Source organism: Simochromis diagramma, unplaced genomic scaffold (assembly GCF_900408965.1).
Source record: "Simochromis diagramma unplaced genomic scaffold, fSimDia1.1 OVJJ01000123.1, whole genome shotgun sequence".
Taxonomy (NCBI): Eukaryota; Metazoa; Chordata; class Actinopteri; order Cichliformes; family Cichlidae; genus Simochromis; species Simochromis diagramma.
This window is the reverse complement of record NW_024386778.1, coordinates 1,148,071-1,173,581: the sequence shown is the minus strand read 5'-3', so window position 1 is coordinate 1,173,581 and position 25,511 is coordinate 1,148,071. Positions and strand designations below refer to the sequence as shown.

Sequence of the window (25,511 nt, the reverse complement as noted above, 5' to 3'; positions counted from 1 at the left end):
GTCTAATTGAACAGAGACACACGTTTGAGGTTTTACACACTCTAAACAAATGCCACGACCCTTTATTAAGGTTATCCTGTGTTTGGCTGCAGAGCTTAGCAGAGCCTGCCTTCACTGACACTGAAGGCATCTGGCTGCTTTATAATATGAGGATGCAACATTCAACAGCTTGCAGTGCTATTCTACATCATTCTCAGGAGCAGCCCAGCAGACTAGGCCTAAAGCCACAGAAAGTCACTCTGGCATCGTAGTCCAAAACACATATGGCTTCTCAGTGTGTCCAGAATAATAATTCCCATCCATTACATCACAGAAATGGTATTCGTATGTTGAAGAAAACTGCTTCAGACCGAACTAACTGCAGGCTTTTACTAAGCCTCCAGAATCCAGGTGGACGTTTCAAGCACAGAGGAATGAACCCTTTTCTGCATCACCACCCAAACCAAAAACCAATCTGTCACAGTCAACCACCATCTTCAACTTTACAGTGTCTCCTTGGACACGGGCTGTCATGTAGTGAGCTCATCTGGATTCTGCAGCATGTATGCTCTGCTCGACCCTGCAAAGTGACAAATGTTTTAAGCATGCACAGTCACAACCATTTTGGGGGGCTTGATCAAAGGCATACACAACAAAGGCACTAACAAGCCTGCATGCCAACAATTAAGTGTGCATCAACCATTTACAGCTATTCATTTCACAGTACATGTTCAGTCTTCTAACAACACCCCCAAAAAGGCAAATGCACCTTTACCGTGATAATGCTTCTAAGCCTTTTTTAAGTACCTGTGCCTTTAACCTGATGCCCCATGCCAATACTCATCTAATGGCACACAGACACTGTGCAAATAGCTCCCAAAATATCGCTTATTTAAACACACACACACACACAAACTGTGTCCTAGCACTCGCCCTGGCTTTTCCAGTTCAGCAAAGACTCTTTCTCTTGTCTCAGCTCACAGTCCCTTTTTGTCTGCCTGTGCTGTCAGTAAAGATCTCAGGCTCTGTAATCCAGTCCAGCCCACAGCAGCAGCAGCAGCAGCAGCGGACTGGCACTGCCTCCTGCTCCGGCTCTCCAAGCTTCATTTTCTACTATAAGACACACAACAAAAGCAAGCCTCTCTCTCTCTCTCTCTCTCTCTCTCTTCTTTTTTTCCCTTTTGCTCCAAGACACGTCATGCAAAACCAAGAATTGCAAACCCTTGCGAGTGGGGAGGGACCGTCCGGACAAGTTGAAGGCCTTCAGTCACTAAAGAAAAAATAAAGATAAAGCACAAGAAGGTTTGGAGCTGGCAAAATAAATCCCGCGAAGGAAAACCATAGGGTATCTCCTCCTCCTCTCCCCAGATCCGAGCTTCAGGATCCCGGAGAAGGGAGACCGGGGCGCAGTGATACGGCGATGCCGCAGTGCCGCTTTACAGGCTGCACGCTTCCTCCTCGGCGCAAATAGTGCTGTCCGTGGACGTTTGTTCTGCGAGTAACGGTAAAGATACAGTACGGCTACTAACTTAGCTGCAAGTCAAATGTGCTGGAGCCACTTTGTACAGTCTTGTTATTTCCGAACTTAATTATGATTTGCAACCGGCGCATTTTTAATGTTTTTATCGTACATGCGTGACAAAATAATTGCAAATGCGAGTCAGGTGAACGGTTCAAGTAGGAAGTGGTGATGACTACTAGAAGAAAGTGTCCGGTCATTACTTCATGAACCTCGGCTTTATCATTAAATGGTAAAATATGCATTCATTAGCATAATTTCTTAAATACTAAATTGAACAGCAGCCTGTGATCGTTAACGCCCACCAAGCTAAAGACAAAGCCACACAATTGATTTTATGGAGAAGAGAAGCAGCAACTCAATTTTTTACTATTAGTTTAGCGACTGTATCTTTATTTTATCCAAATTATTTACTAATTTTAAATAATTCATTATTTATCCCCCTCCTTCAGGACAGATACGTTAGCTACAATGTTCTCATAAAGTGATATGAACTCTTGCTTCAAGGACACCTGTGGCCAACTAACTCCACCCAACCAGCACTGCAGGTGGTGTCTGACCTTACAGCAGCGGCAATGAATAATAAAAGACTAAATAAGCACAGCATATTTTCGACATTTAAAGACAATATTTACCCTGAAAAGCTGCTTCTCAGCACTGAGTTGTTAGTCACCCCAGCCTTTGCAATCAGGCAATTACTTGCATGTGTGGGGCCACGAGATTATGCGTTGCCCCAATAAGCTGTCAAAGCTATACCTGCTCTTTAGTAAAGGTTCTGAAGCTTATTCATTATGTTGGTGTCGTGTTTTGCATTTATATTGTAATAAAGAAAGAAAACATGGAGTTATTCAACATCCAAGTTGTGCATCATTTGGCACGAATAAATCTATTCAGTTCAGGTCACTTCACTCAGGTTGTTCAGTGTCATTCATGAAAAGCAGTCAAGCATCAGGCTGAGATTTACAATGGCTGCTGGAACATGCTTTGCTCTTTTAAAGTCTTTTGCTTGCATGGAAACATACCAGGTGAATAATACCCTCACCAACATAACCTAGGAGCACAGTTATATTTATATTTAGATGCAGAAACGTGGCTGTAGATGTTTTCACTGTCTGCCAACTGAAAATCAGTATTTAAGTAGTAATGCATGTTTTATTGGAGATAATTAATCAGATAATATATTTTTTTTAAAACTTTAATATTTGCAGCTTTATGTTCCATAAATGTGGATCGAGTGAATGCCTCGTAGCACATGTCACTGCAGCATTACCACAACATGCATTGATTTTTAGGTCCATTAATACCGTGGGGTGAGCATTAATAACAGTGTAACTACAACAGTGTGAATTTGTACTATATTCAACAATAATTCAATTTAATAGCAGCTTTATTGGGTGTAGTGTCAAAACCTCATGAAACTCATGTCTAACAAAAAAAAAAAAGAAAAGAGGGGGAGGATGTCACGCCTCTCACAAACAGGAATTGGGGAAAGTCAGTGAACTGGTCCTCTGCACCCAACCATGGGTGGGATATGTATTTTTAGCTCAGTCTAATGATGCAGAGGCTGAGTGGCTTGGCTCAGAGCTTGCTTAAAGTGCTTCAATTCCCAGCGCCCAGTGGCACAGGGACCCCATCTGCCTGTAAGAATAATGCTGGGGGATACACATGCACTTGACCCCACCTCGTCTTCCAGGAGGAGTGTCCTTGTGAGGAGTGGTGTGGCAGGGGAGAGGCAACAGCGAGGCAGCTAATTCAGCTCTCCCAGCCTCTGCTCATTTGTGGGGAAGATAAATGTGCTCCTCTCCCCTCTCCTCTGCCGTGCCATAATTAGCTTTAATTACACCTTTGCCCAAACTTTCTGTGCCTCCACAGCTTCATTCACTGCCACACAACAAACTGGATCCAGGGATCTGAAGGCTGATAAAGTGGAAATATTTTCGGTAAATGTATGAAGTAGTCATCTGGATAACTGGTTCGGACCGCTGACCGCTGCCTTCACCACTCTCCGCACAACGAAAGAGTCAGGGATCATTCTTTCCAGCTGTAGTGTCTCCAGCTTGCTATAATAATGTCTTCCTGAGCCAGGGATAGCTCCGAGGGTGGAGTGGTGGCCCCATGATCGGAAGGTCGGGGGTTCGAATCCACTGAACGGCTACCCTGAGGTTCCCCTGAGCAAGGTACCATCCCTACATACTGCTCCCTGGTGCGCCTGCTTAGCGGCTGCCCACTGACTGAATGGGTCAAATGTAGAGAGAGTAATTTCCCCACGGGGATGAATGAAGTATGCATTATTATTGTTTTGTGATTGGATTCAATCATCGGGCTTTTTTACACAGGAAAATGGAAACGCTAGAAGAAAATAAACTCAAGAACTAAATGACAAAAGTTATAAAATAGACTCAAAATCCAATAAGCCAACACAATCAGGCTTTTATAACGACTGTTTTATAGCACAGGTATTTTCCACACACTACACAAGCCTGAGAAGTCTGTAACAGGATGAAGCTGAGGGGATAGGTCGATCGCAGATCAACTATTATTCCACCTGAAAATGCATTTCTGCGTATTTATCTTTAATTACCAAGTCAGAATGCAAAACGTCCTGTTTTCCTCTTCAGACAGCAGATGGTAGTAATTAAGGAATCGGATTAACAAAATAGAATCGTGCATATTATCACACACTCCTCATTTCCAGCTTTTACCTTTATCCCATTTGTGCATCTTCATCCTTTTTATCTTGTCTTGTCAGGGAAAAGGCTCAGCTGGGATGTAGTGACAGTATGGGTGCAATACAGCTTGATTTCCTGAGCACTCATAGCAACAAAGAGATTCCTTTTCCTCCTCCAGCTGTGCTAGCAAACCCTATAATAGCCTTTATTACTTTAAATAGTTCTCACCCCACTGTATCTGTGTAATTGCACTATTGCCTCTTTGTTCTGTGTTGTAGTGTTCACTTGGCAAACAGGATTTGTTGATGCTATTCATCAAAGGTATAGTGGGGACTACAATGTCTCTAACACACTGCGTGTGGGAGGTATAATATTCATCACTAATGACTTGTCCCCGAAGGCCTTACAAGTGCTTAATGACCTTAAAGTGCAAGCAATACATGACAGGCATATGACATGCTCGCTGCTAAATTGTGGCACATGACCTGCTGTTTAAAAGCTGACCTAAATTATGAATAGCTTCAATGTGTCTCTACTGTCACATTAAAAAAAGAAGAAGAAGCATTTAAAGCGTCCACAGGCTAATGTGTGAATATGTTTCAATGGAAAAATTACTTTTTAAAGCAGGAAAGTGAATTAGTATGATTGATTATACAGATCAGTATGAGTGAGGCTTGTACCTGTAATGATGACAGCGTGGACTGAAAAGCCTCTCTGGATTTAATATATGGGGCCTGTCAAAATCCTCTTAGCTCGTGGTTCCTCAGTCGGCTCACACAATCAATCATTGTTGACTGTTTGGGCTTTGGATAAGACTCGCATTCGCCGTCACAGAAATGTGGAAAGGACGTCAATTTTAAATAATTTACTGATTATTTCAAAAAAAGTTGTTTTACAAAATGTGAATGGAAACAATTTAAACCCTCTGAAACGAGCAAAGAAAAAACAAACAAATGTTTGAAATGGGAAATTGAATTTATTTGTATATTTTGAAGATGAAACGATCATTTTGTCTTCAGGTCCAGCAGAGTTTCTTTTGTGAAAGTCAGAGCTAACATTAACCTCCTAAGACCCGATCTCTTCCACAGCAGCATTTTTAAGTTCTCTTTGAGTTTTGGGCTGATTGGGGCCCGATGAATGTACAAACAAAGAATTACCAGATTTTTTTTTTTTTACCTTACTTTTGTTTTTAGAAAAAATAAGAGCCACATATGAGGATATTCATTTAAAATTTCGATAGAACAGTTGCAGTATAATGTTCTCGTAAGTGGACATCAGGCCCTTGTAGCAAAATTGAATATTTTGGTCTAAATAACCCAAAATGTGATCCTAGGTCCTATAGGAGGTTAAAGGTGGAGGACGTAAACAAAAGTCAAGAGGAAAAGTGCAGACAGCTTTAGCATCCTGTCAAAGACATCATCGGCAAACAATTCAACAATTTATGAGCAAAACTGCTCCACCTAAAGTTTCATTATCTGCAGTACACAGTACGGTAATACTGTTAAAAGCATCAGCGTTCAGACAAAGGCCACACGCTCACACTGAACTATATTTGGACCTTCAGACAGCAGTGCATTCAAAACAGATGGACGGTTGTGTTGGCAAATTTAAGACCCAGTCACCCTCAGTGGGTCCAAACCCATTTCAGGGGAAAGAGGGAAAATGTGACCAATCAAAATTTTGCATTCTAAACAGGACGTTGTGGTTTTTTAGCTTTCAGTTCAAATTCCAGCTTCTGTTATGGTCCAGGGGTGTATTAATGCACATGGCAGTCCCATCAATGCTGAATGATATCTAGAGATTTTTGAGCCGTATATGATGCCATCAAAGAGTCTCAGTGCTTATTTAGCTACCCTGATGGCCTGTCTGTAGTCCAGAGCTGCTGCTAACCAGAGAGGTCCTGAACTGGTGAGCAGCTGAAACTCAATATCAAGCTGGAAAAACGTTTTGCTTTCTAAAACCACAGAAATCAGTTTCCAAATGCTAAGAGTGATGTTAAAAGAAGACGAGACGGTGGTAAACATGCCCCTCATGCACTCTGTATTGCTGAGTTCTAAGTCAGCACGTAGTTTCCAAAAACTGTTTTGTCCTGTATGATGAAATCATTTTAAATTCAGGGTTTAAATCATCAGCAAATCATTGCCAGTTGTTTTTATTGAGATTTTATTCAAAAATCTGTTTTGGGGGGATTTAAATGCACTAAAATCAAACACTGGTTGCTATCAGGATGCAACAGAGCAGAGTACAGCATGTGCCTTGGTCAAGATCAAAGCTGCTAAAAGGTAAAAAGCTATTTGATAATCCGTCTATCAGTAGAACATTCTCCAGAATTTTGAGTATATTTTCAATAACTACGACCTCTCTGAAGAACGAAGGTGTGCAGAAGGAGTCTGTTTAGCTTCTTGCACTTCTGTGTCCTGGAACAGCGCGAGCGTGCTCACAGTCGGGTTGGTGGTGTAATTAGTAACACCATTAACTGCTGTGAAAAGGTGCTGTTGAAGAAGTGAACAAATAATAGCCGGCTGTCACGGGTTCTTTTAAGTCTTAGAAGGTAAGTGCAGCATTTATTTAACGCGTGCCGAGTTTAAAATACAAGTGCGGCTTTGATGTGTGCGGCTCTGGAGGCATCTCTGTGAACTCGCACTCATTTGAAATGCCAACGATGACCTTTCGCTGCATGTTCGGCTGGAAGAGGAAATCATTTACACGTGTATTCATTATTTCACCAGATGAGTCGATGCACTTGAGCTGTTATTCTTTCTTTTTCTCTCTGATGCTGGGCTTTTCTATATCTGTGCATACACACCAGAAGAAGCGTCCAAACACGAGGGCAAGGAATGATATGAAAACAGATGGAAACAGAAAATAACACAAAGCAAACACGCTGCTATGTTTATCTCCAGCAACATGGACCACAAATAAGTTCTTTGAATGACAAGTACAAATATTGAAAATGATAGCTGACCTACTAAAACAACAGCACACAGCTTTTTAAACTAAAGATGCTGTCAGATGTGAGCACGGCAAACAAAGCACAGAAATGGTGTTATTTGAAAAGCACATCTACGGCTCAATTACAGAAACATTCAGCACTAACTAATTCATGAGACGACAAGTTCAACATCAAGTTGAGCCACTTGAGATAAAACAGACTGATTTCAGTCTGCTTTACTCTTGTCGAGTACAACTGAGGCCTGAGAGAAGCATGTGTTTTCAATTCCAGTATAATGAAGTCATGGAGTCTTCAGAGGGACTGTGAGGTTGGGAATGTGTTGCAGTATTTCTGCTATTACGATGTCAAATTCATAAATAATGAAGGTTCAAATTAAAGCCGGAGCCTGGCTCTGGTACGGAGCCGTGTGTAAATTATTCCTCGGACGTGGATCACTCGTTCAGCAGTCTGTTCTTGTTTCTTGAGCTTACGCTGTAACGATGACCTACGTGTTCATTTTTTCCACAAGCTTCTCCAGAGCAATTCGACACCTTTTCTTGATTTGTCAAAGTTTCTCTCGCTAGCAAATCCAACCCATTACTCACAGCTACAACTGACATCCACTGAACAGGCTCCCTTTGAAGGTTGCACGATGCAGGCCCCCACCTGTCACCTAATACTTCCTGTCCTTTTGTTAACCTTGGGGCTACCGCCCCCACCCAAACCCTAGACCACATAGAGTGTGGAAACAGCACAATCCAGTTTTATTTACAAAGTGCTTTAAATAAGTATGTAAGGTAAACACCCCACCAATCAGATGACTCTGATTTGGCACACTTTGCAATTTGGCAACAGTGGGAAGGAAAAACTGATTTTTAACAGGAAGAAACCTCCATCAGAACCGGGCTCAGGGAGGGGCGGGCTGATAAGAAGGTGGGGACTTAATTAAAAAAATTTTTTTTTAAAATCTAATTTGATTTTTTTTACCGGTTTAATTTCCAGTGAATAGCTAATAACAGTTAAGAATTAGGTTACAGCCTTTCATAAAGAAAGGTTTTATTTATAAAAGTTTTTAGGCTGGGGGGGTTGTTTTCCAATTACAGTGGCCCATCTCCCCTCAGGGCAGAGGACGCATTAGTATTAGCATTAGAGATCCCTCCCTCTACCCCTGCAGTAACTATGCGATGCGCACAAGATCACCTTAATAGAATTTGTAAGCTTCTAAATGAAGTGGATTGTAAAAGACAAAATAACATGGGTAATGTTTTTCCTTGCATGGTGGGGCGCGGGAGGTTCCCAGGAGTGAGGGGAGGTGGGAAAAAGATGGGAAAAGGGGCGAGACGTCTACAGTACGACTCTGTTTGATTCTCGTCTCTGTCCTTTGGCTTGCATCACTGGAGAGGAGCCATTAATTTACTGACCCACCTAACACAGCAGAGCGTTACGGAGGAAGCCGGCGTCATCAGAATCAAGCCTCCAGGGTGACTATGTTTTTACAGCATGTCTTTCATTATGTGCCCATAAACACACAGTGTAGCAGAAACATGGAAACTGTTAGCTCTGCTAACAAAACAAAACATCTACACAACAAGAGTGAAATCACATGTAGCACAGAGTAGCAGGCAGCCCTGGGGATAACACTCGTAATGCTTGTTTTCTGTTTTCATAATGGAGAGGCGTTGTTCCCAGACAGATTATGGGGATCAGAAGGATGATCTCTTTCCAGTAAACTTCTCTTCTGAGGATTTGATCTGGTGCCCAAATGATATGGTTTGCCTTTAAAAACACAATCCATGTAAAACAAAAAAGAAAACGTAAATTAATATGTAAAGATGTCGATCAGAAGAGCGTAACACGAGATCAAATATCCATCACTGTGCATTAGTATGACTCTGATGTTAAATCTTGGAGTTACATACACTTCAGTCCCGCAGGAGCTGCAGACGCGTCCTCGGAGATATTGGTCCATGCTGACATGACAGATTTGTTGACGCTGTATGTTCATGAAACTAGCCTGAGATGATTTGAGCTTTGTGACGTGTGACATATTATCTTGCTGTATACAGGTTGTGTTACCGAGGAAAACAGGGTCACATACATCATGACAAAGAAGGATGGCAGCAGCTGGCAAAGGCAACAACTGTAGTCATATATAGTATTACATTATGTTTAAATTCAAAGTTTCAGAGGGATTCTGATCATTGCTTTTCCATTTTGTGGAATCAAAAACGGCGGCAATTTAAAATGCCCCAAGTCTTTGCAATCACACTAATGCGCATTCACAACATGGAAACCGAAATCCACGCAATTAAAAGCGGATTATTAAGGGTGACACTTGTTTGGTTCCAGTGAAAGTTTTATTAAACGCCGAGCAAATCTCTTCACTGAGATTCCCACGAGACTGCGCAGACGGTACGTGCTGATGGGGAGCAACAAGAAGCTCCATCTGTACTGGCTCAGCCTCGATCTCGTCCATATGCCAGCTGCAGAAAATATCTCTGTCTTGACAGGGCTGCTTTGCTGCACGCTGCAGCTCAGATGAGCTGCTCTCAAAGCACACTTTCATTTTTATTGAGATAAACGACAACTCGGGATGCATTTACGACTCCCGCTCGTTCTGGCGCTGGATGCTGTCAGGTTGTTGTGTGGTGGGAGGAGTGCAATTTATATTTATCTGAAAAACACATTTTTAAACTGACGTTTGACTGATATAATTGGACCAAATTCTTTTCAAGTTACAGTCAAAGCAAATGGAACAAGAATTATAATTCAAGTCTCTCTCCCAACGTATCAGTTTAATCATTTAAACAACACTTAAACAACACGTAAACATGAGTTCCAATCATTAAAAAACCAAACGCATGCACACACAGCTCTACTCTTCTACTCTTAAGTTGCTGTTCAGGACTGATGCACTGCCAAGTGATAAGTGAATCTCTGAAAAAGGCATGGAAACAGAAATCCTCCTCCTTAATGACTGAAAATGTCACATTGCAAAATAAATAAATTAAATTAATCAGTCAGTAGAGGAAGTCTTACTGATCTGATGATTTCACTTTTAAACTGTCAAATTTTGGTCAATGCAAACTCAAAACACTGCTGGTAGTTTTAAAAGTTTTATTAAAAAACAGCCAGCTCTCAATAAGGAACAAATCTGAAAACTGAGACTTTGTTTTGACAGCAGCGACACAACCGGGAGCTCCGTGGGAGACGAGAGGAGACGTTAGCTGAGGCCAGGGTGGATATGCGTTTTGTGGAAAGAGGTGGAGAACTGCATTAGCTGCCGTACTCTTTGGAGGGCAGGCTGGCTTTCAGAAGGGTGAATGGTGTGAAGGTGGAGAGTGGGCAGGCAGGTAAGTCTTGGGTAACGTCCTTTCTCTAGAAGCAGAAACAGAGGTAGCAGACAAAAGAGGCCTGATTATCACCATGGCAGTAAATCGACGCAGCACTTAAATACTCGTGAGATGATGAGGAAATCCTGAGCAGAACTGCACAGAACTCACCGTTCTCCCTGGAACTCAACGGGACGTTTAGCGTGATAGAGGAGCAGAAAAAACACAAACCTCCGGGGCGTGGCCACACCGTGACAGCCATGTTTCCGATAATGTTCACGTCAAAGCAACACATGAGGAAAGATGGGAAAACACCCGCTCTCATCTACTTTGGCACAAAAGGATTTGTTTGTTTCGAAGGCCTTGTAGAGTGAGCTACTGTGAGCGAGTCGAGTGCCTCTGACCTTGCTGCTGTCTGAGTAAACTGGTACACGGTTCACAGGTTTTGTTTCTGCTGGCTAGGTGGACACTGTAACGCCTGTGCGCACTGATCTGAGTGTGGAATTCTCAAATCAGATGAAAAATGACTCTCATACTCCTGGCGTCGTCTGTTCAAACGCATCGGCGCGAGGTAAAACGGCTGACGGTGCAGCTGCCATCTCCCGCTGCAGACTCTTTATTCAAACCCCAGTGTCCCCGGCAGTAAGTGGTTTGCTCATAGAAAACAAGCCAGTGACACCCACTCAAGCCAAGCAACTGTAGACAGCCCAGATTTAGTCTGATGATGGGCTTTTACGTGATTAGCCACAACATTACGACCACACAGCACAAAACGTCTGAATGAGTGTTTGTAAATCAGACATCCTGAGGCTATGCACTCTTATCTCTTTACAGGTCAGCTGCTGGAAAAAATACAGTAAAATGCATTTCATTATTTAGAATCCACTCTCCTGCAGTCTTTAAATCCAGGCTTCTGACCAATCCCATTACCAAAGTCACTAATTATTTATTCTTTAACTTTATTCATTTAGGTATCGTAACACATTGCATACTATGAACGAGGCAGCTCGTTAAGAAAACAGTGAAGTGTCAGGTCCAGTGCGTTGAGGATTTTAATCATCTTTCAAATGATTAAAAAAATGACGCAAACAAATCTAAAAAATGAAAACATTGTGTTGAGATGGTGAAACGATTTCCTGACAATGTGCTAATGAGCAATAAGCAGCACACACAAAACAAAGGCTTCGCTTTGCTCCATTTCGTTTTAAAGTAGCAGATCATTTTACTTGCATTCGCTAATGTCAAACTCTTTCATTAGCTTTCTTCTTTAAAAGCCGTAAAACATCAGGAGTCGATGTAACACAAAGTTCCACATTAAAAACCTGCTATGGAAACAAGTGGTTCTGATGAGCTCTATTAACATGGCTACAGTGAATATCATGTTCCCGAGGCAAAGTAACCGAGTTGGACTCTTTAAAAGTGTACCTAGGTTGCCATGGTAATCTGCCTCAGATCTTATACAAAGTTTATGGTGCATCCTTTTGCTCTTTATCTCTGAGCTTGTAGGTTATGATCACAGCTTGTAATTACACGCAGGCATCTTAGCGGCCCAGAGGTAATAGGATACTTCTGAAGGTTTTCAAAGGCCCACGTGGCATCATAAATTCATTGAGGAAGGCAAGGGCATCGATTATGGGCCTGCTGTATCTTGACACTTACATTCAGCAGGGGTGCGCTCTGAATGGCAAGCTACAAAACAAACTGATAGACTGCTTGTGACAGATGGATAACAAAGTGGTCCAATCTGGCAACAAAGCTAAAAATACTGCAGGTTGTCGGGTCTTGACAGAGCTGGTCTGGGTGCTCAGCACCTGTGAGCATGAAAAATGTTCTTTATGATCAATAAGCCATTCATCATTAACCACGGCTGTTTCGTGCTTTGAGGAATGATATGGGGGATTATTAGATTTCATCTAATCTCTGACCCACACTTCCAAAACCACTTCTACAACCTTTGTGACAGGGAAACTCACCGGCACGCCTGCAGCCCCAAAGACTTCTCCATCTCCACTGATATCTGTAAAAGTTATCTGAACAATGTGAAATCTCAAAGCGTATGTCCGGCAAGATGGGCAGGGTGTAAGATTTGAGCCCAGCATTGAACAATGATCTGAGGAGCAGTGTTAAAGACAAAGCTAGTGCTGGCTGCTTAGCATATTAATGAGAAGCAAGCTTAAATACTGCGAGCTACCATTAGTCACACACATTATAATTCTCCTAACCACATTTATCGAGCCAACGGAAATCTATATCCCGCTGTTCTTTTAATTGCACTAGTTGAAAGGATCCCTCCGACTCTCTTGTAAGGTCAGCGGCACAGCTGTTGGAGAGAATTTAAGTGACTTGAGGAAATTGCATTTCAGAGCCAAGCAGCCAGGATAATGGATGATTTTATCATTTACATCAAGAAGTGTTTAATTTAAAAGCACCAAATGAACTGTTATAGCAACAAAAAGAATGAAATATTTACCAAACCCCCCCCACCCACATTTAATCCATGGCTCCACAGAGCATGAACGTACGAGTGGAAGAATTTCCGAGTCAGCAGCCACCGCAGACACGCTGGCTCTAATAACAGCCTCCCGTGATGATCCCTTCATTACACACTGATGGAAGTTCTTACCAAAACGGTAATGTATTTGCCCCTGGGCTCACAATAAACGTATGTAAAACAATGTTTCAGGTTTAATGAGCGTGAGCAGAGTCTGTAACTGTTTGATTACGTGTGTCAAAGAAAGATCGTTTTGTACTAATGGGCAGATCTGGATTTCTCTTAGAGCTTAACATTTATTAGTCTGTGGACCAAAGTTCAAATGTTTATTTAAGGAAATTAGAGTTTGGTAAGAGGATGGAAATAAGTACATTTCCAGTAACACTTTATAATTCGGCAAGCAACTAAGGGCCTAATTGCTCTCTAATTAAATTGATTTTTTTTTAATGACAGTGTAATTATATTTACCTATACAAACTTAAAGCATATCAAGCACACTAGAATGAGGCGGTAACACGTCAGGTTTTTACTGGAAACAAAGAAATAATTACAGTACAAGTTGAGTATTGCATAACTTCAGGTATTTTAGACACAAATTGTCATTTTTAAGAAGCGAAAAGCAAAAAATATTTCCCAAATGGCTGTATTAATGCTAACTTTTTACATGTTTATTTAATATTCATTATTTTCACATCCACAATAGACGAATGGATGAATTACACCCTTCATCAGTGGCTGTGTTCCCAAAAATGTTACACTTTTCCTTAGATCTATAGCTAGATAATGAGGTCAGCGTATGTACAGTATCCCTTTTCCTCACATGCGCACAGACACAGCTGTATCCTCACTGAGAAGTTTAACTAAACTGATAAGATGAGGCCGTTCATCTATAAACGGTAATGCTGAGGAGCCAGAACTGCAAGATCTAAGCAACATATCACTGAAATGTTTCTCTTGTATTGATAAGTGAAGCAAAAAGCTTGCGACTACAGTTTCAGGGAGGAAAATGGGCAAATTTATCATGTAACGAAACTGCTTTTTACAATTCTACTAAATCTCAGACTAAAAGTGGTCATAGCAACAGAGCCCAGAGACACTATACAGCCACTTACCTTTGCTATTTCTGACAGCAGACGTGCCAGCAAACAACTTGTAGGTATTTTCTGCACTGTGGTATTTCTGCTTCTGTAAAATATCTACTTGCTCTGCCTTGTTACAATGTTTCAAGCAACTTAAAGAAATCCAGGCGCTTTTCTTTCCAAGATCCTTAGACTATGATGACCTGGATGACTGAGAACCGTCACAGACATCTTGTTCCAGTGAAGTTTAAAAGAATGAATAACTCCATAAATACACGCACACTCACTCAGAGCTAATCATATTTGGCACATTTTAAAACCAAGTGCCTGTTAAGCCCTAAAACATCACAAGGATGTTATAACCAATCAAAATCAGTTGCTCGCAGGACTGTGATGAAACACGTCACTATTCATTTTTAGGGACAGATTCATAGTATATAATCGCAGCGTGTATTGATGTACCTCACAGCACATGTGCAGTGTTGGGGAGTAACAGAGTACATGTACCGCCGTTACATATTTAAAATACAATATGAGTAACTGTATTCTGTTACAGTTACCGTTTAAAAAGGTGGTATTCAGAATACAGTTACTTTGTTCAAATACATGGATTACACGGCGGTCTTTTCCTGTTTCATATGTTAGGCTACGCCCTCTCTGTTTTTGGTAATTCCACGCCGGTGGAAACCCAAACAAAACACGCATTAAGAGGCTCAAATGCCCGTGTCTCAATCTAATAATCTCATCTCACAATGACGTGAAGAAATATTTTTTAAAAATGATTTAACATGAAGGCAACAGGCAGAGTGTTGCAGGCATCGCCCTAAAGCATGCAGCCTGATGGGCAGTGTAGTCCGTGCTGCAGGGAGAATGGACTGTCATACCCGTGATGTGTCTGTGAGCGAGGAGGGAGAAAAAGGAAAAGTAGGAGCTGTCACCGAGCAGAAACGGGAGCTGGAAGCATGTAAATATAATAATAACCACTGCAGCCAAACAGAGAGCCTGACGAGCCCAGCTGTAAGTAAGTCGTTAAGACTCGACTGTACGCTGTGTTCCTGTTTTCCTCTGAAACAATAAGCTCCGTTGGAGCAGCCTTTCAACGCCTCTCTCTGTCTCTCGCTAGCAAAGTTGACCCAGACAACAAAGTAAAGCTATTTTTCGGCTACGAGCCCGACACGAACCCGACGTATCAGCCAGAGGTCCCTTTACTACGGTTCGGAGCCGCTGACCTGTTTTATATACGCGAGGAATAGTTTTCTATACGAGATCGCTGCAAAAAGTGCAGCCTTACCTAATGTCCACACTATTGTTACTCATTTATATTAAGATTTAAACATCTAGTTGGTGTTGGTGTGGAGAGTAACCTTCAGTAATAGTAATAAATCACACAGCAATAGGACATTCATGTAGTTGTAAAAAGCATGATAATATATTAAATAATCCAAAGTGTTCAGAATACGTTACTGTCATTGAGTAACGTAACAGAATACGTTACAAAATACATTTTGGGGCATGTAATCTGTAATCTGTAATCTGTAGTGGAATACATTTTTAAAGTAACCTTCCCAACACTGCACATGTGTATGACTATTTTTTCCTCCTAGGTTGTGACTTTAGCTCCATGTGATTGCAGCGATGGCAACGGGGCCAGAAGGCCTGGTGTAAAGTCGTACATCATGCCACTTCAGCTCAGAGGGGCGGGTGGGGGGTGGAGTGTGTGAAAGGCTTTCTGTCTGATGTATCTGGGAGGAGAAATAAACCGGCGAGAGAGCTGGAGGAAATGTGACGTAAGGTTTGAGGTTGGAAGGAGGAGAATCCTCAGCAAGGGATGAGATCAGTGTTGGATTATGAGCAGAAGAACGTTACGATTATATTAAGTATTGGTGTTAACAGAGCCCAGGGCAGTTGCCTGAGTAACCAGCAGATGTACAGTTTTAATGTATAAGATGAAGAAATTCTGCTTTGATAAAAGACGACTGGTAGCTGGTGAAGCTACAAATTGTTTCAGATCCTGAAATGAGGGTTTACACCACCTCAAAATGCACCAATAACTGACACGTCTGAGTCACACCAACAAATACTGTAAGCAGAGGTGAGCTTTTCTATTTCCCTTCCCGATCTCAGCCTGGCTTCTCTGTTGACAGGATGTCCGTCATGTTTTATTCAGTTCCATGTCCTTGAGCAAAGCAGGAGTCTGAGCAGAAGGAAACACAAGTGAGACGGCTTCATTTTGCCCGAGAAAGAGAGCACAAAAAAAAAAAAGGAAAAGATGAAAGATGAAATGTTTGGCTGGTATGCAATGCTCCTTCTCTTTAGTCCTTGAGCAATGATGCACTGGCATTGTTTAAATAAGGTATTCTCATAGACCTGCGAGTGATGAATTGCACTGTCAGTTGCAGCGAAATAAGAACAGAAACCTTTCTCTGAGAAATAATATGCCACAGACGCATTACCTCCTCCTGCACTGAAATGTCTTGACACTGATTATATACACTACCTCTAAACACAGATGACTTTAATAGAAGAAGAAATGTGATAACAGGCGTAGGAATATGACAGGGGTTTACCTGGAGGTAAGTCTGTAAGAACAAGGGTGATGCTGTAATGCTTGTGTAGCTTGTTTGTATGCAGCACGAGTGTCAGAGTAAGGATTCTGGGAGAGTAAGAGCAATGTAACCAAGCGCCTGTCAAATTATCCCTTCACTGCAATTACACCAGCATGCATTTCACCACTTGTCTGTTAAGCAACAGTTGCTGTCTCCCGTCAAACCTTTGCCCACCCCCCACTCGTGCCTCGCGGCGCTTCGGCTACAGTCCAGATGTGTGTTCGCGCATAATAGGTGTAAGTTAGAAACACGGCCGGTTAATATAAGGAGCTATGTCACAGAAAGACAGCAGCAGAAAGGTGGCATGAGGGACAGAAGAGGGAACAAAGAAGCAGCAGGAAGGAGGCCAAGCGCCTCCGCACAGCTGCACTTCTGCATATTGTTGGTAGCTGTTGCATCAGCGTGGAGCAGAACAGAATATCTGGAGATTTGAAAGCCGGAGCATTGTTTGGCTTTTCTGCCAAGCACAATAGAGACACTGCACACCGACTGTTTGAACGTCACCTAAACATACTTCACTGACGACCGTTTATTAGACAGTTAGTATAAGCACTGATATTTTTGGAAATCGAACACTGATGATCTTCTTCTGAGAGCACATGTGAGAAAAAGCAAAAGGAAATGGAGCACCACGGTGCCGAGCGTGTCAGACAGCGACTGTCCTGTTTTTGCTGATTCCTGTCATCAACCTGCTGAATGAAAAGGTGGCCGTTGCCCTTGTTTGTTCCATGTAGTTACCTTTGCTGTGACAGGGTGAAGCTGACAGCATTATGCCTGAGGGAGAAAAAAAAGGATCATGTTGACCCTGAACGCCACCAGCTCTGAGAGACTGAATGTCGACCATCACAGGAGACGTACGCTAGATAAAGATACGGTTGGCATACAGCTGCACAAACACACATACCAGCGACGGCTCATTATATTGTTTTATCTCCATGTGTTCGAACCTCCTGCAGAGCAGCACAGGGAAATGTCCCTCTGTAACACACCTCTGCACACAGTAGCTAAAAAGGAGGTCGTCCCTTCATCACGGGAGTTTTAAAATCAGATACCTATAGATACACATGTACCATGCAAGGCCATTTTAGACTATTTATTTCATGAGCATGCATTGCTTTAGATTTCGCTTTAAGTCCACAATCCTAACAAAAAGAATCACTAGTTTGCACAACATAAAACATATCACTGACTTAAAGCTGCCACAGTTCTCTGACTGTGCTGTTTTTCCTGTCTTGGATTGTTAGTTTATGTATTTGAGTCTTAATTTATTTTATTGTTTGGTGAATTTTCAGATGTTTTGTTCCAATTTCTCATTATTCTAGTTTTATGTGACTGTTAAGTGAGGCATTATCAAGTCTTTAAATCAGTTCTACTCATTTTAGTTTTTAGTTCATGTCTGTTTGGTAGTGATGTGTGGCTCCGTCACGTTTGCACATTCACATAACAAATGTTGGAGGTTCCAGCTGGAGATGTGAATTGGCTTTCACCATAAAACTGCCAAATCAAACGTGTGGAGCTACCTGCAGTGGAGACGAGTGAGGAGTAGACTGTCTCATACTCATCACATCCATTCTGTTTAGTGTTGTTTGTTTCCTGTTTTAATTTGAAGGGTTGTTAGTGTCCTGTTTGGCTTCCTGTCTGTCCTCCAATGGCTCCCTGGTTAGTTTTGCCTGTTGTTAATCGCGTTAGCCGGTGTTTTCCTCTCCCTCCTGTTTCTCATTAGTATTCAGTCTTCTGTGTATATAGAGCTCTGTCCACAGTCAAAGTATCTGTTGTTATTTCCTGTGTATACAGCTGTGCTTTGGATTACTTTTATCTTCATATCTTTGGACTTTTTATCCCTAAAACTTGAATAAAGGGCTCCCTTTCGTCCCTTTCGTCTCATCTTCTGTGTCCTGTACTTGGTCCTCGATCTATGTGGAAATGAAGAACGAAGAATAAATGCTACTAACCCAATCAAAATAAGACATGCATGTAAATCATGTGTGCTGGATACAATGTCATGCTTTCATGTCAGTCCTTCCAATACAGGGCTACCTTTGCAGTGGCTATGACTCTAAAATAACAATCACAGAGAACAGAGCTGCAGCTTCTTGCTGTAACAGTGCAGCCTCAGTTATGCTCCACATAGAGCCAAACCACAGGAGCACACATGGCTTTGTATAAAATAAGCTGGAGTTGGAATCCACCAGACATGCTATTTTTTATATATCTATGTAATGGGGAAGGCTTTAGGACCCAGGGGACTCGATGGAGGGCATAAAAGAGGGCGTAGTAACAGGTGCTGATGATTCCCACTGACAAGCGGCTGTGAGTAATGGATGCGTGAGTAGGTGAAGAGCCGAGAAGTTTAATCGCCTACGACGCAAACTGTGGTTTTAAACCTCTATAGATGAGGTTCAAGGTATAGGCTGTTTGTCTTTTAGTGTCCTTTCTTAAATTTTGTTGAAATGTACTTGATGTTTATTATAATTTATGTTTTAGTAGTGATTTCTGTGGAAGAAAAGGCCAAGACAAATCAGGTGTGCAGCAAATACAGTTGCCTACTCGAGGTATGTTAATTTAATATATCTGACATTAAAAAAAGGGAAAAAAAGTCTATTATGCATTATAATTTAACTTATATTGTATTCCCTCCTGTAGGGCAGGCTGCACATGCGAACTTGTCACTGTTTTTTTCCCTCCTTCTCTGTATGGTTGTGTTTTTTTTGGTTTTAGCAGGTCACCGTTTTTAATTATTTTTGTTGTTTTATTTCGGGTTTTGTTTATTTTTATTGGGTTGGTGCAATACTAAGCGGGCAACGTGCGATCCCTGAGTGGGGCTCATACCTCGGGGGAATGAGGATTTTTTAGTGGTGCTCTGTGTGTGGATTTGCCGTGATTAAGGTTTATTAAGAGTGCTTTTGTATTACCACCGTCTATTGCCTGAACTAGCACTTAGTGCATGCTATAAGTGTTCGGTTGGGCCTTTTTATGTTTGAGGTGGATTTGTCTCTTTTAGAGTGACGAGCACCTGGGACCGCCAAGGAGGAACAAACCCTCAGGTGATAGCTTCGTTGCTGGCAAGGTTGCACCGCTACTATTTTTTTGTTGTAGCGATGTTTTAGGTTTTTTTTCTTTTTCTCAAAACTTTGGTGTCTTGTCATGTTAATAAATTGTTGAACATCTTTTACTGATATTGACCCTCTTGTCCTGTTTATTCTGGATTCGATCCTGTGAGAGTTTTTTTTGGCCTGAAAGTTCGTACTAGTCATAAGAGAGGCCCACAGTGGTTACTTGGTGGCTTATACCACGCTACATCTAAATCACATTTATTATGTTCTTATTATATTATGTTATATCCTCAAAGCAGAATGCATCAGTGTGATGTTGTGTCTGACAGAATTAACACTCTTCTTACCCCTGAGTGCAATCGATACACATCATGCGAGTGTGTCGATCTGGTATTTGCAGACTAATGTGTCTGCGAGTGCCGTTGCATCTGTGTGAATCAATGAAGCTTCAGCACATGAAAAGCTTTGGACACATTCACTGAGAGAAGCTGTTGTGCCACTTCCTCATATCTCACGTTTTCCTTCTTTTTAAGCCTCCAAAGTGAAAACCAATGTCCTTTGGGATAATTTTCCTCCACAGGAGCCTCCATCAGGATGCGGTCTTCATGGATCATATCAAGGTTTGAGCTGAAAGTGCTGAAATGCTGTTTTTGAATTAGGAGCCAGTCATTCTTTGTCAGCCTGTCAGACACTTCTTTGCTCGTCAGAGGGAAGCGCAGATCAACACTACAGACGAGTGTATCCAAAAGAAACAACCGCGTCACATATTGAACATATGATGCAAATAAGCAAAACATCTTGGTGCAACTGTGTGCATGAATACGGCTGCAGAGGTGCAAATAATCATTTCTCCCAACATGAACTGTCTCAGTACATCTTATGTAACAGTTTCACAGCATGTTTGAGTCTGTATGCTGACGTAAGAAAGGCCGTATGAATTTATAGTAACCAGACGAGTCAAGCTTTATTTACTCTTTCTAGATCTGAGAAACTACGAACACTAGTATGAATGTTGTAATGTTAAACACAAGAACATGACAGAAAAAGACAAATATATTTATGTCTATTCTGAAATACCCAAGACTCTTGAACCTCATAACATTAACACTACTCTGAAAGCAATTTCATTTTCAATTTTAGAGCCTGAGTCACAGTCCTGACAGCTGCCTTATGAACCAAAGTGAAGAATGAGAAATTGCCTTCATTGACTTGAAAGCTCCAAACCACTGATGTCACAGATGTCTAACACTTACAGCCATTTGTTGGTGACATTCTCAGAACGTACTAGGTGAGGCGACAGCGAGAAGAAAATGAACATTTTAACAGTCTTACAGGCACATTTGGTTTGAAGAAGAAAAGGCAAACATAACTCTTAGACCTGTCTGTGGACCTAACTCTGTAATAATATGGCAATAGTAGGAAATGAAGCTGGAAGTTTTTACTACTTAATTACATTTTTCAAATAATTATCTTGTATTAACAGTGGGGACTGCTCAGTAATATTACATTGAACTTTATGTAATTGTGTAAAAACACGTGAGCATGAAGAGAACGATGAGAAACAAGGACACGCCTATAAAATAAAACCAATTAGTAACAGTACAGAAATGTTTTGGTAAGAATATGATAACCTCTAGCAATAAAATGGCAACATCTGTGCTTTCAAATGTTTATAACCATCTGTCTATTTATTAGTAACCAGTGTTGGGGAGGAATGGAACACATGTACTGGTGTTACGTTTTTAAAATACAAAATACGAGTAACTGTATTTTGTTACAGTTACCGTTTAAATCGGTGATAGTTAGAGTACAGTTGCTTTGTTGAAATAAATGGATTACATGGCGGTCTTTTCCTGTTTCATATGTTAGGCTATCCCCTCTCTAATTTTGGTAATTCCATGCATTGCCGGAAACCCAAACAAAACACGAAATAAGAGGCTCTAATGTCAGCACACAATGGACCCAGAGCCAGCACCACAGAGCCAGCAGTGCATGGTCAGGAATGCATTTCTGGGTGAAATCTGACCGTGCAATGCAAACTGTTTGTCAGCTAGATAGATTTATTACTATTACTGACATTGTTAGCTGGCGTTAGCTGAGGTTAGTTCATAGACTGCAGACTGTTAGCCTTGATGGATAGCATTAACAACCTGCTAGCTGCAAATAATCATGCGCAGTTCTGAAAGCAGTCTATGAACTAACCTCAGCTAACGCCAGCTAACAATGTTAGCTCGGTGTTAGCCTGCAGTAATAGTAACACACAGCAATAGTGCATTCATGTAGCTGTAAAAAGCATGACAATATATTAAGTAATCCAAAATATTCACTAACACTGAGTAACTTAACGGAATACGTTACAAACTACACTTTGGGGCATGTATTGTGTAATCTGTAGTGGAATACATTTTAAAAGTAACCTTCCCAACACTGTTAGTAACTAATTGAAATTCTATTACCAGAGCTCAGTCCTGCAGTGTAGTGTGTGCTCACCAGGGCAGCCTGGCCCACGCAAGCCTGCAGAGTAAAATGTTCCAATAAGGCCTTTCCACTCACACGGAGGTAATGAACCTAAAAACTGACGCAATTCTACTAATGGCTTTCACTGACCCTGGGCGTACTGTGTTGTTGCTTGTTTAATGGCATATTCCAAACCTTCCATTGGGATTTGATTTTCAGATCAGGTCCTGACTGAATCATTAGGGATGATAGGAGAAGGAGGAGGCTGTAAAGCCAGAAAGCCCGAGGCCGACGTCTATCAGTCTTTCGTTGCAAGCTCATGCATAATAAGCACCGGCACGACTCTAGGTGATGCATCTAAAGCATATGGCTCTGACAGCATCACACTCTTAATATTGGGCTGCCGTATTGCTGCTGATCCGACTTTGAGGAGAGGACACTGGCAGTGATGATGACTCTGAAGACTACAGTACAGTGACACAGCATGGGAAGAACGGTATGTACGCTAACAGAACCAAATTTCCAACTGAAACCTCTTCCTTTGAGCAGCATGGGATTATGTAGACACTTATTTGGAGATGCTTTTGAGAAAATAAGGTTTCCTTGTTTGATTTTGGTTTTTATACTTTGTGTTTTATATATATGTTTTATATTTATGATGTTTGTTGAGTCACCATATTATAGAAAATCACACCTAGATCAGATTCAGATGGGGAATAATGTTCATTTCTTATTGCTTCTTGAAATAATGTCTGATGAGTTCTGCAGCCTCATGGCTACTTATATTTAAACTGGTTGATGACATCTGAGCATTTTTGTTTCATGCTGTTAACACCACACCTTCTGCACTGGTGGAGAACATTTAAGGTGTAGTTTACCTGGCAGAAAGGAGCAGAAAAGGGCGCCATAGCCCAAAGCAAAGAAGATGAAAATAAATCATCACTGCATCGCCTTGGGCTCAGACCACAAGCGTGCCTTGCTTAAAAGCGCAAAGATGAATAGTTTGCTATCGCTCACATGGGAACTATTTGCAGAAGAATCTTTCACTAGTTTCCCCGGTTATCTCCTGAAGCATCAACACAATGCCTCCCTCCTAATTTATTCACATTTCAGGCACCATCCACAGCATCTCCAGGGGGAGACGATGGGAACTCACCTGCCTGCCTCCCCAGAAACACATTAAAGAGCTCAGAGTTTAAATCCTCTTCCAGGAGATCACTCAGAGCTCCCCATGAAGCTTTGCACAGATCCTGCCGCCGCCAGGCTTTTCCCACAATGCAGCAGCGAGCTGACGGTGCACCGAGCCCGATGAACAGCTGAGAGAAAACGAGAGACACGCCGCTGTCACTGTAAATAAAACCTCTTCGCTGGCTGAAAGAGAAGCTCGAGAGCCGATTTGCCTCCTCTAACTTGTGTCTTAAAGTTTAAAGTCATGCGCGGGGGTGATGTTGGTGTAGAAGCAGAAAATCCTTCATGCACGGAGCTTTCTGCTTTATTTCACTCACTGTGGTGTTCTTCACAGTGTGTCAAAGTCTTAGCTGTCACACGTCCAAGTAAGAATTACTATCTGCCTGTGACGCTGACAGACAGCTGGGCTAAAGGTAAGTGGGTGAGGTGTGTTTAACTGTTTTCTTGATGACATCTGTCCTACTATACGTGCTGCTGTTCACATTTAAACATGCAAGAGCTGAGCAGCCATCGTCAGACTGCACTAACCAATTTGAAAAGAAGCTTTTTGCAGCAGCGGTGTGGTGCCAAGAAATGTTCTGACACTTGGTTTTAACAGTGTGTAATAATCATTAGTGTATGAAAGCACAACGCTGATTATAGACCATAAATGGCAGACTTACAACGCAGCCCGACAGCTACAGTAAGCAAATGATTTGCAATAAAGGTTTTAAAGCACTCTGGATTAAATTACAACCGAAGGGGGATCTGCATTGAGGGGAGAAACAAGAGCTGGCTGCATTGCTCTCCTGTTATACTCCAAGCACTTAAATGTATTGTTAGCTTGGAAAAGCGTGGAAATGAGTTTAAACCATCACATTTGGTCTCTGTTAGCTGTTAGCATTTAACGCACTAACAAGAACACATGTCAGGGGAATTTACGAGTCCCTTCGAGTGCTGCTTTAAAAAGTCTTATCAGTGTCATCTAATTCTTTGGCTAATAAGAGTTCTTTGCCTAAGGAGCTTTAGCTGTCCTTCAGAAAGGAGGGATGGGAAACATTATCTCGCACAGAAAAAGAAACACTTCGTGTCATCTGTCTGCCCTGACATCAGCTTCACAGCTTCTGGGTGGAGTGGTGGTGCTCCTGAGCCGGGTCTTTGGGCTTTCACGATCATTTTTCATTCGTTTTTTTCTTTTGTTCCTTTCTCCGTCTTGTAGAAGGCTTCTCTTTCTCTTAGTCTGTTGAAGGATGCCGAGTGAAAAACAAATAGTCTGTAAATTTACAGGCAGTAGCTTGGTGCTATGTTGGTAGTCCTTGGGTGCTAAGCCAAGCTTTCTACATGTTGTAGCTTCAAAACTGTGTGTGCATGTATAGCATCCAGCAAACTGGGCTACTCTTGTTTGTGTTTGTACTGTTGTTGGTACTTTATATCTTTGTCCTGCCAAGGAGCAGACAAGGAAGTCAAGGAACGTCTTTATATTGCAGTGAGACGAAGCACTAAAAGCATTTAGAAGCCATTGCAGCTATGGGTATGTTTACTCTACTGCAGTTCCAACACATACATCAGTACTGAGGACTGCATGCAGATGCGTCTCTGTACTCTCTCCCTGCGTAACCGCAGAGCAAATACACACAAAAGAGTAAATCCAGCTCAAGGTCAAACAACTGCATGTGTCAGGAGATGCTGAATTCAGTCCCACGCCTTATTCAGACTGAAATATATCAACAGTGATGAGATAAACTGAAGTGAAATATTTGAAAGATATGAAGTCATCCCCCATCAGCAGCAGGTTAAAGTCCGGTGATGAGTTTTCTTTCAGATACTGGCAGAATCACCTGTTTTTCTTCTCTCGTTTGTCCCCACGCACTTGCTAGTCCTGAAATGTCAAAATCCCACCTGGAAGCAGGACTGGATCCAGGTTTGTTGCTTACTATAAAACGTTTGGAAAACACAAAAGGCGACCACATAAAGGTGGTCATACCAAGTACTGCCTTTCAAGCTTTTCTGATCCCTCCAGTAGGGATACAGCTGATTGGTGTGTGTCATTTCAGGACCTACTGGTGATCAGTCATTGGGGTGTGAGGAGTGTGAGTTCCCCATGTCACAGCAGAAAATTCAGCTCATGTGGTATCCAAACGGAAAACATTGTCAAACAGGAAGCCTTCACTATCCCGTGTTTAATCTAAGAGAAGTTAATAGGCACTCACTCCAAATGAACCAAAAA

The 25,511-nt window shown here is 41.8% G+C and overlaps 2 protein-coding genes across 5 annotated transcripts in view; one reads left to right on the top strand and one right to left on the bottom strand.

Moving 5' to 3' along the window:
* Positions 1-1,671, bottom strand: part of auts2a (activator of transcription and developmental regulator AUTS2 a) — a 327,329-nt gene extending 325,658 nt beyond the window's left edge. Inside the window, exon 1 of one of the 4 annotated variants that reach the window (XM_040013088.1) lies at positions 1,201-1,671. The gene's annotated coding sequence lies outside the window, so the exon portion shown is untranslated. The remainder of the gene's footprint in view (positions 1-1,200) is intronic. The other 3 variants (XM_040013079.1, XM_040013071.1, XM_040013063.1) reach the window with 3 other exon arrangements.
* The window catches only part of LOC120720571, a 914,567-nt gene that overhangs the window by 442,583 nt on the left and 446,473 nt on the right, over positions 1-25,511 (top strand). The window lies entirely within an intron of this gene.